This window comes from Solanum lycopersicum, chromosome 2 (assembly GCF_036512215.1).
Source record: "Solanum lycopersicum chromosome 2, SLM_r2.1".
Lineage (NCBI taxonomy): Eukaryota > Viridiplantae > Streptophyta > Magnoliopsida > Solanales > Solanaceae > Solanum > Solanum lycopersicum.
The window spans coordinates 22,589,047-22,606,286 of NC_090801.1; the positions used below are offsets into that span (position 1 = coordinate 22,589,047).

A 17,240-nucleotide genomic window follows, 5' to 3' on the forward strand; every position below is an offset into this window, starting at 1 on the left:
TACATAAATTTTATGGAATAAGAAATGACATTTATAGAAGAGAGAGGAGAGAGGAGAGAGGAGAGATGGAAAATGAAAATCAAAACCGTTCAATTTTTTTTTTAATTTGACAATTCAAACTGTGACATATGTTGCTACATAGATATTATCTATTCCAACATATATACTAACTATTGCAACATATAATTTTTTCATGTTTATTACTACAAAAATTACATATATCGAAGAGAAATTAGTATAAATAAATAAATCTTGTGTAATACGAAATGACATTAATAGAAGAGAGGAGAAAGGAGATAGGGGAAATGAAAATAAAATAGTTTAATTTTTTTTTTAATTTTGACAATTCAAACTGTGGACATATGTTGCTACATATATACTATCTGTTGCTACATATATATGAACTGTTGCTACATATATATTATCTATCGCTACAAATATACTATTTGTTATATACTACCTATTGCTACATATATACTATATGTTGCTACATATATACGAACTATTGCAACATATAATTTTTTTCGTGTTTATTACTACCGCAATTACATTTTAATTAACACTTCACCATTTGTTTTATATAACTTATCAACAATAAGGTAATTCACAGTGATATGATATGCATAACCACCTATATAATCAATGGTTGTAAAGTCAACATTTTCATTGATCTTAGATTTTATTTTAGTTCGACGCATCTCTGGATATTCATTATTACTAACGTAACCATTTAGAGGCTTTACAATCCCATAATTTCATAGGAGTGAAGCATATCTCAAGCGAAGGGTGTCAGCATTAATTCCACATGATGGTACTTGTATTCGATCACTCAAATACTCAGCGTATGGAGCAATAAAAATTCCATAATCTCTGCATGGTATATCATCAATAAGAAAATATAATAACATCACATTTCGATAGTCGTAAGACAAAATAATATTGTGATACTTTCAAAATACTGATTTTGTTGTTGGGAAATACCAGTAACATGACTGACTTCAAATAGGTGAGATTTGTTCTTTCCTTGGTAACATTTAAGAACTGACCAGTTGGTTCACTAATTTTTCTCAAAAAATCCACCTAACTCATGGTACTTTGGTAACATTGTAGCCATCTTTTGAATCTCAGAGGATAGTTTTCTATTATACCTATTTGAATACATGGAATCATACACTTTTATACATTGTTCCTTCAATGCAACGCCAGCCAAGGCCCAGTGGAGTTCACCATTACTATTTATAGGGACATAAACATCATCTGTCAATTGCCAAGACATTCCAGAAGGTATAGCATACTCTTTCATTATGTAAATGATTTTATTCTCATATTCACTAGAATTGTCAATGTATGTTTTAAAAAACATTTAGTAGTGGTATATTGATATTTAGATTGAATCTTTTGCTTCGAATTCTTACGCAAATAGTAAAGTATGATATCCACATATTGCACACATGCATCAAACAACTGTATCAATTTAATTGTATATAATCATGTACTAAACAATACACATAAAAGGGAGCATGTATTCGCCTCATCATTCCACCACCTATTGGGTTAAGACATTACGTAGAACCAATCCTTATTCATTAGAAATGCAATTACTAAATCAAGTTCGTCAAATTCAAGTTTTGAGCAATTGGATAAGTAGTGATCCTCCTTGTTTCCTCTGCAAATGTGCAATCATTATAAATCATTATATATTGGACAACAAGAAGAAATTCTTATAATAGGTGAACAGCATTACTTGCTTTACTTTACATACTTTTTTGCATGATGCTTGTAAAAACCCTTTTTATCCATTGTGAGAAGGTTGACATTAGTTTAGTTGGACCCTTGCCATCAATGTTAAAACATTCAAATGGATATTGTCGCTTCACATCACAACTGACAACTTTGACTTTCTTCCCTTTCTTTATCGCTTTCACTTTTTCATTCTGCTTCTCCTTCTCCTTCTTATTCTCCTTCTAATTTCGCTTCTGCTTCTCCATCTCAATCTCCTTTGCCTTCTTCTTCTTTGCCTTGTTCTCCTTCTCCTGTTTTGCCTTCTTCTCCTTCTCCTTCTCCTTCTCTTTATTTGCATTCTTCTCCCTCTCCTTCTCCTTTTCTTCTTCTTCTTCTTCTCCTTTGCATTCTTCTCCTTTTCCTTCTCCTTCTCTTCATTTGCCTTCTTCTCCTTTTATTTCTTCTCAATAATAATAGAGAGTGTTTGAGAAATAAATTTTTTCAACCTCCTACATTTAAAAGGCTGTGAAGTCTTCTTGGATCTTTGCACATCAATATTATGAAAAATTTCCTTAAAAATATAAGTGAGTTTTTGAATACGACTAATAAAATAGTCATGTTGTTGCTCACATTCTTCACATAGACAAAAAGAGCATTTCATGTTAGAAGAGTTGTTCAAATGGATTAAGCTTCTTGTATCATTTCATCTACAAGGTAAATTAAAAAATATTGAGATTTTACAATTCCTTATAAAATAATATTAGCAGTACGTTGTATTGCGATAAATTAACATTATGTTTCCACATATGTACCTGATGTTGTGCAACATATCCATCTTATGTAGCAACAGATGCATCATATGTTGATACATCTATACAGATTATTGCAACATTTGAATCTTATGTGGTAGCAGATGACCAACATATAAATTTTAAAATTCATTATAAAATATTATTAGCAGTATATTGCACCGATGGATAGTTCCATGCGATAAATTAACATTATGTTGCCACATATGTACCTTGTATTGTGCAACATATACATCTTATGTAGCGATAGATACATTATATGTTGACACATCTGTACTGAGTATTGCAACATTTGAATCATATGTTGCAACAGATGACCAACATATCACTAAAATGTGGCAGCACACGTTTAAATCATATCAATAAAATGACCAAAAAAAAGAACAACAACCACAACTAAAAATGACTTTTCACTGAATGATAACATTACAGATATATTTCCTCAAAATATGGATTTTGTGAGTTGGCTGATTTTCTTTTTAAAATGATAAATAACACACACCATTAATTCGATTATTTAGTTTTTACACCTACAAAACATTTTATTGTTCATTAATTCAAGAAAAAAACATCGAAAATTGTAAAGTATTTCAAAAAATAATTTATCCTTTTCTAGTCGAACACGATTACAGAAAAGAAAGATGAGAGAGTAGTGGAGGATTGGAGAGGAAGAGTAACGACTATAGAGAAAGAGTAACGACGAATTTCCAAATTTCTAAGGAAGAAGATGAAGAAAAGAAGACAGGGAAGAGATGAGGGAAGATGAAAAAAAATTTCTTTTAAATGATTTGGGTTGAATTATAAAAGTGTGATATTTTATATTTTATAAAAGATTAAAATGTTTTTAAAATATTAATTTAGTCTAATAATTAATTAATTACGTTTTAAAAAAGATTTGATTGACTCTAGGTCAATCTCTTACCAAAAACAAAAACGAGTTTTAATTGAAACCTTTCGCTTAATTTTCTCGACTTTCCTCACAATGGCTTTTCTCTCAGCGAAGAATAATAACTTTTCTGAAGAACGAAGAACAATAGTTTTTCCTCAAAATTTCCGTCAAAATTGATCACAGATTCCTTGTGGAAGATTGAAGAGCTGAAGAACATGAATGTCCTCATAGATTCTTTGTTAAAAAAGAGTTGTTCCGCCGGATTTCACATATGAACAAAATTCTTCACACGAACACGACCCACGTCTTAAACCTTTCGGTTTGTTGGAATAGTGTTTACCAGGTAAGGAATTCTATCTCTAAAAGTCTTAAGTCTACATTTAGGGCTTTGATATTCTTGTGTATTTTGAAAGTCTAAATTTTAACTTAGGGTTTTGATATTCTTGTGTATTTTTAAAGTCTAAATTTTGACTTATGGTTTTGATATTATTGTGTTATTGATACGAGTTTTGTTGATTTTAGGGAGTCTAACTACTTTTTTCATCTGTTGAATATTGAATGTACTAGCTGAAACTAAGTCATGTTTTTATGAAGAATTGAGTTGAAGCTTAATCGTCTTTCTCTGATGAACTAATGAGCTGAAGATGAAGATACCTACGATTCCTTCCTAATATCAATTTTGAGAAGCGTATGTAGCTACTCTACTAATCATCTTGTCAATTGATTTAAGTTTTGTTTTGTGTTTAGAAGAGGTATATAAGAAGGAATTGAATACTTTGGGGTTGTTGTAATGGAACAAATCACGAGTTACAGCTGAAATTCCAAAGTACATGAAGAAAGTACACAAAATCGTGAACCTTAGGCATATTCAGGAGCTGAGATAGGAAATTACTACTCCGAAGAATTTGAGTGAGTTAGTATGTATCCTTGATAGATTGTTTTAACTTATGATAGAAAACCCTCCAAGATAATTCTAAAGAACATTGTAGAATTGCAGTTACACATTTTACATGGAACTTTTGTGAATTCTATCTACAGATTTCATTTTTTTTCAAGAATCAGAGTTTTTAAAGTTATATTAAGCATGCACTTGTTGCAAATGTTACTTATGCAAATTATTATGTAGCTAATTGATAATCAGTGTGCATCCTTTATGTTATATGGGTATCTGACAGCTAGAGATGCTAATCATATCATTACATGTACAATATATGTTTACTACTCTTTTGGGTGTCGTATTGCATCTATTTTTACATTCAGGTTATTGTAGTGACTTATGCTATCATGACAAAACAATCCTTTTTAGAACTGAAAAATAAAGGCATTGCAAGTTTTACTAATGTTAACGTTGCTTGGCTTATCCCTCTTTACATATTAAACAATTGGAGGTTTTATAAGGATGAGTAAGTAATTAATGGTTGTTAGATAACAGTTCTGATAACACTCATTTCATAATATTGTTGTCTTACATACTCATTTGCCTCTTTTCCTTACTATCTCTGCTTTTTTATGCTAAATGTGATTTAGGACTTTTATTTTTATGGCCAAATGGTAATATCTTGAGAGATGAGCAGTTATTTGTGGGTGGTTTAACTTGGTTAAATAAATATGGTATCCTTATTTGCATATAGAAAAATAGAAACAATTGGAAAAAATAGAATTCTTTAGCAGTTCTTCTTGTGCAAGCATATGCTACTGCACAGTTTCTTTCTAGAGACTTGAGTTATTCATTTTAATGTCATTTATGAAGATATATACAACATCTGTGAGGTCAACTTGTATTGGAGTTTAAACTTCTATGGGAAATATATGGTCCATACTTTCTCCTATTGTTGCGGTGCAATTTGTAAAAGGGTGCCATCAAATGGCTGCAATCATATGTTTCAAGCTATTGTAGTTTTATCAGAAGCTAATGTTTTGCTCATTTCAGTACAGACAAAGGGAAGGAAACTATATGATAGTCATTCCATCTTAATGTTTAGACTTTTTTGATTTTAGATATATTGATGTTATCAAAATAGGTGTGCATCATTCTCAGTTACCTATGTATGATTGGATTGAATCAGTATGATGAAGTTTTACCTGCAAGAATAGTTGATCATGGTCAATGGTCATATGTTTGTATTGCGCTAGAGCCAGACCCACTTTTCATGTTCATGTGTTTCTAAAAGTTGCCCCCACGGTGTTATGTTATTCATGGTCCAATGGTATCTAATAGATTGCCATTTCATCTATTACTGTTATTAGTTGCAGTTTCTTGTTCATGGGGTCCTCATTAGAGGCCGATGACAATTGATGGTCTTTAGCCTTGAATTATCTGGTATGTTTTCATTGGAAAAGAACTTTTCTTATTTTTCCTATATGACATACGATACAAATGTTATAGCTAGACATTAGTGTATTCTAGAGTGCTGATACATTCTTAAATCTACGCTTGATTCTCGAGTGTTGATACAACTAAAGTGCACAGTTTGAACCTTATATTCTTATGTTAATTTTTCTTTACAAATACTGTAGGATGACGAACAAAGAATAACTAATTTGTTTGCACTATTGAAGTAAATAACAGACTTTCCATGGGGATAGACATAATAATATCCATGTCGGGAGATGAACTTCTTACCTCGTCAACCATTTTTGGTGGATTAGGTCTCCACACGTTTAAGAGGAGAACTAGTAAACAGGTGCACTCAACTAATTGCCATTGTTATCTTCCTTTGTCTACATTTTGACTGTCTTTCATTCTCATACATAAAACATAACGAGGTTTATTTCTTGTTGTGGATCTTGTTAATGATATTTGGTTATAAGTTAATATCTTGATGGTGTAGTTTACCATGCCTATTATGGCACTACATAAAATAAATAGATGTATTTACCTAATACCAAATCATTCTCTATGCTTGTAGCAAGTTGTTGAATTGAATGCTTGTAGCATGTTGTTGATTCTTGTGTCCTATTAGTTTAAAATGTATTCCCTCTTGTCTGTGATATTCAGATCTGAAGGTCAATTCTTAACCAATCGTAGTAGTGTTCTCCCTCGCTTTTGTTTCTATGTGGAATAAGGTTGTGTGTTTTTGCTTGTTTAAATTTCTCGAGTCCCTTATAATGTTTCAACTCAGAAATCTTTTGTAGATATATAAGCATAACTCTGAAAATGCCAAATACTACTTAACTAACTCCTAGATATTCATATATAGGTCACGATGGAAGAGAGTACTTGTTGATGTCGGATGAGGACTTTATAAGGCGATGAAGTTTCAGGTCCTAACGAACAGAATCGCAACAAGTGTGTATCTTTTTTGTTGCATTTAAAGTAAGCATTTTTTCACTATATCTTGTTTAACCCATCCTGTGCAATATTTCAAGCTGTTGAGGTTCATAATAATTGTAGTTTATGAATTTTCAGTTTTAGTTAAATAACATTTTGAGTATGAGGTGCCATTGTTTATACTGTCTTTATAATTTCTGTATAACATCAAAGGTGATTGATTTATAATTTTTTTTCTTCAAGTTCAAAATTTTGTGATGAATCTTTTAAAACTCCATTCAAATATGTTACTTTGTTATCCTAACTATTAATCTATATGAATGATAAAATTTAAGCACTGATTTAATATTCTAGTTATTTTTCAAGTTCTTAAGTTAATTTCGTAATCCATTAGAATCGAACGCTTCAAATTACTGAACCAAATCACTACTACATGTAACCTCCAGAATGTTTTGGTACTCAGTGTTTGTCCTTATCAAGATTTATTGGTGTTATGCGTGTAAAGTGGTAGGTGAGGGCATGTATCATTTTCTTCTACATTGCGAGCTATCCATTAGGTTATGTTGGGACATGTTTAGTAGAGAAAAGGTATTTCTCTATATATAGGATTTAGATCAAAATTGTATGTTAACTCACTTGTATGATTGACTTTATTTTTGTTTTGTTTTAATCATCAGTGCTAGAAAATATGCAACTGCTATATATTGAGTGACAACCACTATTTTTTAGGTTATCTAGTTTATCTATTTTCCAATTGTTTAAACCAATCAGACAATAGGCAACACACGATATCTCATTATAACTTCAGTTTAATAGCATTGTATCTTGGTGTTTGTTCACTTCTTTTTCCTATGTTCACTTATTTCATTCTTAGCTCAACTGTATCAAATTTCGTAGATGAGCATTTTTTAACCATTTTCTCGCCGCTTCTCGTGTAGAATGGTGCTCAATACCGATCCTAGTATGGCTACTATATCATGGATTTATGGTAGTAAAACTGATTCATCATGATCTACATTCTCTTCGGGAATATGATTCAATTTGTTAGTCATATCGTTCTATATTATGCTTATACTAATCAAATGGGTCACACCAAAAGAACACTCTCATTGCCTACTAACCAGCAAATGTGCTATGACGACCGATTCACAAGCTACTTGATATTTTTTCACATAGTTGATCTAGATTATATTCTAGATGCTACATACTTTTGAATGATGTTTTTTTAACAAACCGTCTTTCGTTCTCAATTCAGTAATTTACATTCTTATCTCTCTTTTTAGGAGAAGCAGTTCTGATTTATTGTAGACTTGTTATATACTTTTGAGACATGTTTTCTTGTATTGCAACTAAGTCAGTCCAAGATATTTTTTTTCTTCTTCGTTGGTTGTTGATATAGTTTTCAATAAGATATAATTTTTTGTACAGACTCACATGTACTTTATAAAATTTAAGATAGTCTCTTCATCATATCAAATCCAAATAACTAAAATCCCTACTTCTATTCATGTATATTAAATGTTTTTTTTATTATGTTTAAGTATCCTCTCTTGATAAAGGATGAAAAGGTTGTTATGTGTTTCATGAGATCTACTTGAATTCCTTTCGAAGGCTCTAATTTATTCTACAACTTTGGGGGTCGAGGCCATTTGTCCGCTCAATCAGAAGGATAAACAAGAACAGTACAATAAAAGTATAAGTACAAATTTGAAATTGGAACTGCTTTAAGATGTTGGCATGATGTTATGTGCTTGTTTTGTTATTTGATGCATTCACATAGTCGATTAATGTTGACATATTGAAGTAGCTATGCTGCATTATTTTTCGTGAGCTAATTATAGTAATTTAATATAGACTGTTGATTTGATAGTTGAAAACAGTAAATTTCTCCTCTTTAAATATAAAGGATTTCTCTCACTTGAAATATTTTTTTCATTGGTTAGAAATAGTATTAGAGTTATAACATGCCTTTGTATAGTCTATGGATTACCCTATGGTTGCATTCATGAACCTTATTTCTTTGTCGTTTATTTAGCTTTTGAATGATAAATGTTGGCATTGATGATCTGTATCTTGAAGAATTTCAGACATCTTATCAATTAGTATATGTTAGAAGAGATGAATTGGAAAGATCGATATTGTATTGAACAGGCAGTATATATTCTTTCCTTGAATGTTTATCTTTGTCGTTGTATTAATTAATGAATGATAAAAGTTGGCATTGATGATATGTATCTTGAAGAATTTAAGATATCTTATCAATTAGTATATGTTAGAAGAGCAGAAATGGACAGACCTGTATTGTATTGAACAGGCAGTATATATGCTTCCCTTAAATGTTTATCTTTTTGTCATGAACCCGTGTCAAATTGATGGTGATTGGGGTCCAACGTGGTGGCCTAGCGGGGCTGACAAATTGAAGTAATAACCTTAATCATTTGTCTGAGTAGAGGCAACACAAGGTAAGTTCTTATATTCTTTCTACATCTTGCTGGGTAGAGTTATATTGTACATATATGGTTGAATTAGTTGAGGTGCATTCAAGTTGGCATGACTCTATGATTTCATTAGATAACATCTTTAGAAATCTACATTTTCCATTGGGATTCTATTATTAAGAAGAATAATATAAATTATGAATATTTATATAACAACACTAAATAATAAGTTTGAGCAAATAATAAGAGGCAGAGCCTGCTGTAACAATTTCTATGATATATGAGGATTGTAGTATGTTGTAGTTTGTTGATAGTGTTGTATTCGGTGCATTGTTTGTTTGGTAAGCTACACTTGTATTAGATTTATAGCATATAGATAGTGGTCCTTTCTCTACGTAGTTTCCTCTAGTTAGATTTCTTAGCCTATCAGTGGAATTGTGTAAGTCTGTTGCATAGTATGCATATTGGGCACTATTTGTTGTATCAACAAGGTACTGAACAAGGTTCCCGTCATTTTGCATTTTGAGGTGAAAAATCTCGAATGTCATCTGCTTCCAAGGAACTCGTGAAAAGATTTTGTCCAACTGATATATGTTGACCATATAAAATTATGTTTGTTGTATTGTCAAAACTTCTTTAAATGACATTGCGATCTGAATCATAATGCACAAAGTATTCCGTGTCCAGCATGGAAGCTGAAGCAATGGCTCGAGATGGCTTGATGACACATATTTCCTGGATTCCTACTTGCATAGTGAGCCTTTCATCATCTACCGCGTTTTCATACTCTTATGTATCTTTCTTCAGAAGATGTGATTTCTGCTCCTTCGTGTACCGATTTTTCTCAGAATATCCCTATCCTTCGTCCGTTAATTTGAGTTAATACTTAACTTTGGATTTCTTATGATGTGCATTTAATTTGTCCCACTTTAGTTATACTTATTCTTCCTACTTCCGATATAAATCAATTGATGTTGCTTCCACAGCTTTCCCAGTTTTCATTCTTGAATTACTGTTGGTTCATAATTATGGATTTAACTATTAGTTAATTTTGTGCTTTAGGTCATTTGTATGTAATTATATGTGATATTATATTGAATATATGCAATTCAAAAACATTGTTATAGGACGTCCAATGTTAAAGTTATGCTTTATTAGTGTTTATCTAGATAAGATATAAAGTATAAACTTTATAAGTGTTGCTCTACATGAGATATAGAGTTATGTTTTATAAGTGTTGTTAGATGAGACATAAAGCTACACGTTTAAGTATTTCTCTAGATGATATAAAAAGTTACACTTTATAAGTGTTTCTATAGATAATATATAAAAGGCAACACTTTATAAGTGTTGCTCGAGATGACATAAAAGGTAAAACTTATTTTAAGTGTAACCAATAACAGTGCAAATGCAACACTTTTAAGTGTAGTATAATATAAAATAGGTGTCGCTAATGCATCACAATAAAGTGTGCCCTTATATCTTTTATGCTACGATTTATGAGTATTGACAAAGATGGCTACATTTTAAAAGTGTTGTCTAATGTGAAAGGTTACGCTTTTTTAGGCCCCACCTTAAAAAGTGTTGATGAAAGTCCAAAAGTGTAGACTTTTATCAAAGGCCACACGTTTTCGAAGTATAGGCTACATTTTAGTGGTGTGGCCGTAGGCCTAATAGATATATTAGAGAGTATCACACTAAATTTATGTTGATAATACTTTCTCATGAACTACCTCCTTGGTTCGGCAAGTAGTAACAAGGCGAGTTCTAACGCGTGCACTCGTTAAAACGACTTCTGAACGAAAATATTATCAAGTTCATACAAAAACACTACTAACGAATTGCTTAATTACTACTTATACTTTGTTAATCCCTCATGGTTCCCACAACCCTAGTTGTGGATTTAGTTACCCATGTTAACAAGAACACAATTCATATTGATAGATGAAGAAATCATGAACAAACGTAGTAATAATAATAAACCCAAAAATCACACTTCAAAACAAAAGATTCAAAATCTAATTTAGAAATCAATTACTTGCCTAAAATTGCAAAAACTAATCTCCAAAACATAAACTAGAACAAGGCTAATAGTAGTTAACCCAAAAAATGAGGTTTAATCCCAAATTTATAGAAAACATAAGCCTAATTAAAAAGGAATTCAAATAAGGAAAGTTGTGTTAGCAGGTGAATTCAATCTACGAGACTACAGACGGGCTGTCCATCGATTGAGGTCCGTGGATTGCTTCCGTCAGCTAGGACATAGAGAAATCTTTCAGCCTCAGTATTTGTATCTTCTCTGAATCAAAAGACAGATCAACAACATGATCCGTAGTTTCATCTCCTGTTTGTTGATACTCCTCCGTGACTTCACACTTAGAATCTTCAAGCATCAGGTAATGGAACGTGCAGTCAAAAACTACATTTCACCAGTACAGTCCTTCGATCAATTGACAGATCGTTGATGTTAATTGTGGTTCCACACTTTGTCAGAATTCCCTTATTTCATCTAATGCCTGGGCTGCTCATCTACGATTATTATTTAAGGGACGTTGATTAAATCATAGAATGTCGATTGGTCCCAACTGCACTTTCTCAAATGTCTCCGTTATTTTATACTTGAACATCTTTCTTTCAAAACAAGACACAAATTTTTTTAAAACAAATCCAAGAAGGCTTTAGACACACACAACCCTTACGTGAAATGCATTAGAAATATCGTGAACTCATTGTACATCACGTCCTAGACACACCCAAGGGAATGGAGTAGCTCACCTTCAATGCACCCATACGCAGTCTCTGAACATAGGGGTTGGCGCCCCACGCCCGAAACGCGCTCGGGTAGCCCACCCCTCTTCTTTTCCATCAGTTGTCCCATATTAGTGCATTTTAAGTTTGCCTTCACTACCTTTGATTTTAATCGCTATAAACTACTTCCAAACACTTATAAATCATTTATAACAAGTTCATGAATTTGAATTCGTAATTCAAATTCAAGTTAGAGTTAAGTGTTGTGTTTTTGAGAATTCTTTCGAACATACTAAGGAAGCCCCTTTGAGTACTTTTGTGGAGTCTTCTAAAACTTCTAGTAACTTGTATCAAGACTCGAGCAAGTGAGTATTAGGATGAAGAGAATGTATTCATGATCCTAACTTGTTATCATGTGATCACTCCATCTCATGAACCAAACTCTTGAATTAATAATTCACATTCTAGAGAGCGTTAAAGAGCAAAGTTGGAGAAATCATTTGAGATCAATTGAGAATCATTTGAGATAACTATTGATTTTAATAAAGTTTAGAGGAGCAACTAAGAGAATGAGAAGAGATAATGATTTCCCTGTAGGTATGTAGACCTCCGAGTCGAGTTGTTTCATGCCTATACTTCAGCATGAACTTCGTAAGTTGAGCATCTTTTAGAGAAATGGTATATTCAAGTTCTAAATATTTTGTAGTGAGTTCCAAATCCCCTATGAGATTATATTTATAATCATGGACCTATTACATGTTACCCATGAAGTCTTTGACTTGAGTATTTCATCTTGAGTACATTAAGTTGTCTATCTTGAATTGATATGTGGTTCATTGAGTGAAGTATCATATCTTTGAAGTTGAATATCTAATTTTTGAGATGAGTATCTAATCTCCGAGTAGAGTATCTTATCCTTGGGTACTTTTGAGTTGCTTAAGTTGAGTAGTTTTGAGTATCCTTGAGTACTCCTTGAGATGTGTAAGTTTAAAAATAGGTAAGTATGTTTCCATTTTTATCAAGTTCAAGCTTATTTTATGCTTTGAAATTACCTTACATGCTTGTACATTTCACGTACTGTGCCATTTGGCCTACGCTTTCTCATGATGCAGATACATGTATTTTTTATCATCAACAGGAGCTTTGTTGATACATCCGAGAGTTCAAGTTTGCTATGGTGAGCCTCCTTGATTTCATAGGATTTCATTTACTTTTCAATTTAGTCAGGATGTCGTGGATCTTAACCCGATTTCAATCATTATAAGTTTAGTCAATATAGTTGAAGAATCTATATTAATAATTTATTTTATTAAATGTTTTAAAGACCTAAGTTTCCTATTATGAAAAATTTAATTTGTTATATTATTCATAGTTTTCTTTTTAGTTAAAGTTTTTATTTTAGTTTGATAAATTTTATTTTGTTTTAAGTTTTTACATGCTTAAGTTAGTCTTCCACTTGTAGTCAACAAGTATGAGGGTTCTCTTAGGGACCAACAGTGGTACTTGAGTGTCAGTCATGTCCAGAGTGTCTATTCTAGTGGTGAGACATTCAATTATCCAACAAGGCATAGAAGGTTGAGTACAGTTAAGAATGTCAACGTTGTCATCTTTTCTTAAGAGAGAATTAGATCAACTTGATATTTGAGCCTTTCCTCTATGATGAGTCTCCAACTCCGCAAAATCTAGTCAAATGTAGAATCTTTATAAGAAAACATAAACATTGAAACCCATGATGCTAATTTACGTGTCCAAGTCGACGAAATATAGCCATTCATGAGGGACAAGGTTAGTTTATAGAGTTCTTATGCAAAATCATAAACGAATTAGGAACTCACAAATGAAATCGAATCAAATAACGAGTTAAAAGCATACTGAAACCCCAATTTTTTTAAAACATGATAAAGCCTCAATGTTTGAATTTAAAAACAAGGATTTAATTAAAAAATCATGAAACAATAAATGGGTAATAAAAGTTTGGGGTTAAATTAACTTAATCAATTAACCTTGAAGTCCGTCTTTACAAATTCCTTCCAAGAGTTTTCAAATTTCAAAAATAGTGAAATGAGAAAGCAATATTGATGTTAAGAATAAAAAAATCTTCATGGTAGATTACTTTACACAATCAAAAACCCCTCCACGCGATCATTGAGAGAATATATGGTTAAATAATTTATAATTAGGATTTTGCGCTAATTTTCTTTCCTTTTTCACAGTTTATTTTTTATGAAGGAAATATAAAGTAATATCATAAATTCTTTAATTTATTCCTGAAAAGGAAACATTATAATTTTCCATATTTTATGTATTCTTTTTCCTTAGAGCAAACATTTAGAACTCTATAAATTGAACACTCCTCTTCTCATACCAAAAGAACTTAAACATCCACAATGTAGTCATTTAGAGACTTTTGTTTATGGGTAGATTTCCTCTCTGCAATCTAATGCTTTTTGTTTTTTATTTTATAATATGTAGGACAAATGGTCAAATTCCATACACTAATACATTTATTTTTAGTATAAGTTGTTGTCATCTTATTTATCAACCATATGTTTTCAAATTATAGGTTTTCATTGACGCCGAATAACATTCGACCCAACAAGTGGTATTAGATCACATGTTCCAATAATCTCATGGGTCGATGTTCCTATGGTTAAATGAAATTGAAAATACGCTCAAAATGGCTTCAAATTAATTTGCAATCAATTTGATGATAATGAAGATATTTGTCTATATATATGTGCTAAAGGGATTTAAACCATATTTTCAACATTTCTGTTGCTGTAATTTTAAAAATAGAACAAAATATTTTAAACTCATATATTATAAACTCTATTTTTAACAATGGCAGGAACCAGTGGTGATAATTATTTGAAGAACAAAGCCTATCATGCAGTTGAAGAAGATGAGTCATGTTTTTTCAAGAAAATTCAACCAAAAGGGGATATTTGTTAGGGTTTTGCCCTATTTTTCTTTTTTGATTTGAAGTGTATTGTTTTCAAAAAGGAAAAACAAAGTATTACCATAAATGTTTGAAGCTTTCTTAAAGGAAACCATTATTTTTTCCTATATTTTGTTAATTCTTTTTCCTTAGAGGAAAAGTTTAAACTCTATAAATTGAAGAACTCACTTCTCATATCAATAACACAATAGCATACACAATGTAGTCGTTTGAAGTTCTTTTATTTATGGGTAGATACTTTCTCTACAATGTTAATGTTTGTATTAGTTTTTGATATGTAGTCTAATTGACCCAATTCCATATCATAATATTTTGATTTTTGATATAAATTTTTGTCATATGATTTATCACCCATATGATTTGTAACTTATAAACTTCTACATCCTTATGCGATTCTGTAGACATCTTACGGTCACGATGCACAACTTAACACACTAATGGGATTTCTAAAGAGGATCATGGGACTGCAATGAACATCAGAAAAATAGAACAACAACAACAAAACATTAGGACTAAAAATCCTTCAAATGGGACCTCGAATATGTTCAAAATCTCGTGCACCCATATAAGATATACTACCCTTCAAAAATTGATATTTTGAACGTAATGGAACAATCGAAACACAGATTTGAGATCTACTTGACCTAACTAGCATTAAGTTTTCAATAAACTAAATTTAAAATAATTAAAGTTGAAATAAAATACCTTTCCTACACAAAATTATGCATTCAAGAAATGATGGAATTGACATTTTTCAATTTCGAAAACCGTACATCCGGATTATTACTAAAGTAACTTATATGAACTCAAGAGTCCCCGAAACTTTAAAACTTACAAATATCATATTGTTTCTATCCCATTATAAAACTAGTCTCATATACTAAACCAACATGAGTTGGGTAACTATTAGGAGGTATAAAATGGTAATTTCTAAAATTTCCAAAAATCATCTTCTAGGTCATCACAATCTATCTAGTTAACATTCTTCATTTTGTAATTTTATCATGCTACCAAGGACAGCTATAAAAAAAATATTGGTCGCTGATGGAGCTTCAATTTATCTTGATAATAATAACAAGAATGCTAAATTATAAATCATTGAATGTAATGTTCTACTGTGATAATTCTCAATGGGAAAATGTTTCGGTCTTTTGGTTTATTGGGGAGAAACCTGGTTGTTAGTAGATTGGATATACAATTTTTTTTTGATGAATGCATAAAAAATAGACTTGAGGCCCCTTGTTTGGTTTTTGTTGAACTAAGTCAATGAAATCATATACTTATTGACACGATTGCAAAAGAAAGTTATAAGCTTAGAACCTCGCTTTAAGCCATAACCCTAGATTTATCTTCTCTTTCAAGAATCTCTATATATTTATTTCTATTACTTTATTGTTTTAGTATAATCATAAACTACCCATATCTAAGATATTACATAGCTCGAATAAATAATCAGAACTTGTTGAATTTAGTAAATAGCTATTCATAAGTCTTGTCAGTTCGACATGTGATTGCTTACAATCGATTTAGTGCTTGTACGATCACGTACACCTGTATGCGCTATTGGGATCCATCATGTAGCATTATAAATACGTTATGGAATCAACTCAATCATCACAAGAAGTGAAAATTTTGAATGCATATATAATGTTTTGTTGATAATTTTTGTTTTTAGCCTTGTACTTATTGTTTTCTATGTGGAATAAAATATCGAAATACATGATTTTTGTTTAGACACATACACTAATTCATCAAGATATTCTAGGTATTTTGATAACTTATTGAAGATAGGTTTGGTAGGAAACACAAACACCTAATGGTTCAGATATCAAATGGACAAAAATATAATACTTTGTGTGTTTCTCATAATTATATCTTATATATCAAAAGTTTCTTCCTTTTGCGTTTAGCTAGAACTTCCGCAACCATGTTCTACTTCCTAAAGTTGTGTCGTTTCATAGGTCCTCCAAAAGGGTCTTATTTACCCCTTAACATTGTAATTTAGAACCTGATATACCTCTCATTACAAAAGGGGCTCATATAGCCCTATAATTACAAAAATGGCTCACATTATTTGATCTTTTTCACACATAAATTATATTTTGATTTCTTTATATATTATTTGAGTTTTTAATATACTTTGTTTCATTCTTTAGTGTAAAAATAAGAAAAAATAAAAAGAAGTAAGTTTGAATTCAAAAAGATTAAATTTTTTTTAGAAAAATAATGGTTTTTGCGGCTATGTTTCTATTTAGTTTTTATATGTTTTAAAAAAATATGTGGGCATCTATACTAAATTTTCCAACAAAATAAGTAAAATAAATAAATTTTGCGATCAAAATAATAAATTCAAATTAATCTATGAGTAGAAATAGTAAAAAAATCATGTGAAAAATATATATCT

General features: G+C 31.1%; 1 long non-coding RNA gene across 4 annotated transcripts; it reads left to right on the forward strand.

Annotated features, from left to right (window-relative positions):
- Positions 1-3,491: 3,491 nt before the first annotated feature.
- On the forward strand, positions 3,492-15,059 carry LOC104645484 (uncharacterized). Of its 4 annotated transcripts, XR_011214438.1 has the most exons (8): positions 3,492-3,763; positions 4,015-4,108; positions 5,990-6,104; positions 6,621-6,736; positions 7,630-9,153; positions 9,817-9,883; positions 12,990-13,054; positions 14,726-15,059. It is a non-coding gene; the product is annotated as an uncharacterized lncRNA (long non-coding RNA). The 4 variants fall into 4 exon arrangements; XR_011214437.1 differs by lacking the exon at positions 4,015-4,108; XR_011214436.1 differs by lacking the exons at positions 4,015-4,108; positions 5,990-6,104.
- The last annotated feature ends 2,181 nt before the right edge of the window (positions 15,060-17,240 follow it).